The sequence below is a fragment of the Brassica oleracea genome, unplaced genomic scaffold (assembly GCF_000695525.1).
Source record: "Brassica oleracea var. oleracea cultivar TO1000 unplaced genomic scaffold, BOL UnpScaffold00963, whole genome shotgun sequence".
NCBI classification, from domain to species: Eukaryota; Viridiplantae; Streptophyta; class Magnoliopsida; order Brassicales; family Brassicaceae; genus Brassica; species Brassica oleracea.
Genome location: NW_013617555.1, coordinates 40324 through 42703, shown reverse-complemented (window position 1 = coordinate 42703; position 2380 = coordinate 40324).

Here is a 2380-nt window from a genome sequence, read left to right as displayed (position 1 = left end):
GGCCCAACGAGTTAAAAGCCCACGGAGACGACGCAAACTAGGTCACGAGAGAGTACGAGGTCAACTATATAAAGAGAAGGAAACGCACGGCGGCTCGACACGCGCGTCTAAGCGTCCTCGACTCAACGGCTACTAGATTAGGGTTTTACCTTTGTTGTCTCGCCTTGTTGTATCTCTCCGGCAAAGCCTTCGAGGCTCCGACACCTTTCTGTTCATATATTTCCTTTCCTTGTAACCGACGAAACACTATTCCGATCTATAATAAGACGTCTTTGCTTAAACCCACATCTAAAAACCGAACATTCTCTCGTTCCGTACCGTTTCCCGATCAAACAGTTGGCGCACACCGTGGGGCCTCTAGCAAAGTAACGTCGACAAGATGACGACGAGTAACGATGGCTCTACCTCTAGGCGCCCACCGTGGGGCCTCTAGCAAAGTAACGTCGACAAGATGGCGACGAGTAACGACGGCTCTTCCTCTGGAGAAGATCGTGAAGCCATCGAAGTAACGCCGGCGTCCTTCCCTGCGACTCCGACACCACTTCAACCCGCTTCAATAGAAACTATCATGGTCTTAGGCCCCCTCGCTGCGAACGTAGAAGCTTCGACGGCACAGTACCGAAGACATCTGTTTAACACAGAAAGGGCGACTGGTGCAGCACCAACGCAGACCACAAACCAAGATGTCGCCAACGGTGACGCTGCCCAAACTCCCGTCAGCCTTGATGCGCAGACGATAAACGAACTCGCCGCGCTGAAACAGTCGGTGATGGATATAAGCTCCAAGATCCATCATGTCACTAAGTCCGCCCCTCAGATCGAGCGAGTCCTAGCAGAATCTCTCCGGACACCATTCACCGAAAAGATAACGACGGTCCGCCTCCAAAAGATGGAAAAGCTCCGCCTTCCAACCTTCGACGGTGTCTCCGATCCTTCTGCCCACGTAACATCCTTCAATATCGCGATGCGACGCGCGAACCTCTCTGATGAGGAAAAAGACGCAGGCTTTTGTCAACTCTTCGTCGAAACCCTAGAAGGTATTGCTCTCAACTGGTTCACCGGTCTTCAGGAGAACTCTGTTGATAGTTTTCACGACCTCTCGACGGCTTTCCTCAAAAACTACATCATGTTCACTCGACAAGAAGCCACCGCCACGGATCCTTGGAATCTCAACCACGCGAATGGACAGAGCTTGAGAGATTTTATGGAGAAGTTCAAATCCATTGTCTCGAAAGTAGACGTGCCAGATCATATAGCCGTGGAGTCGTTAATGAACACCCTCCACATTAAGTCACCATTTCGGGCCGACCTTTACCGACACCCGACGAGATCCGTACCAGATGCCATCGCATGATCCAATAACTTCATCCGAATGGAGGAAGATACTAAGGCCAAGGCGGCCAAAGAAGCTGCAGGGAAACAAACCCCCGCCCGGACGAACGACGCTCGTCAGGAACCGCGCCAACATTCTACGAGTGGCAAGCCTAACCAGAGGAAGGGCTACATGAATGCTATAGATGACGCCGAACCATCGGGCTCCGCCGCGATGGCGCGAGAGAAGGGGTGGAATCATTGGGATCGAGATACCAGCCAGCCAAGGTCTAGCTCCCCTGAACCAGCAAACTCGAACGCCGTCGAGCCAAGCAAGTGGTGTTCCTATCATGAGGTCAAGTCACATGATACGAAGGATTGCAAAGTCTTATACGGACACTTCCTCAAATCCATCGAAAGCGGGAAAATCGAGATTGAGTCTCCGCAGAAGCCGAAAAACAACAAGAGTTCGAGCAAAAACAAAAAGAAGAAGGTTCAGAAGTCTCAAATAAAAGCCCCTCAGAGAGAAGAGCAAACTAATCCAGAGAAAGCTACGGTAAACAACCTCAACCTCGAAGGCGAATCAACTGATGAAGAACCACCTAAGAACCGGCGACGGGTGGAAGTAATACTCCCCCGACAGGCTGATTCCTCGGATGACGAAATTTCGCCGGTACCAACGGACTTGCGAGAGAAATTGGGCAGAAAAACGGAGTCCAAGGATCTACGTACACTTCTGAAGCGGAAGGCCGAAATGGTACAAAAGAACGAGGTAGACCTCAGGACATCCCTCGACGAGTCTAAAGCAAGAAAGACTACCCACGCCGGAGTTGCCCTACACCTTCAACCTCAGCCCGCAGATTTACGTGAGCAGATCAATTCCAAAGCCGAAGACTTGCGCGCCAAGCTTGGTCAGTCCCAGCAACGTGATTTGCGACCGGGAATTGATGAAGGTCACGAACACCCTGCACCTCAACGTCATAATGGGTGGTTCACCCCCTTGCGGGGACTCGGTAAGAGCAGTTAAAGATTACAGGCGACAAGCCATAACCGCCCAAAAGTGGCCTTC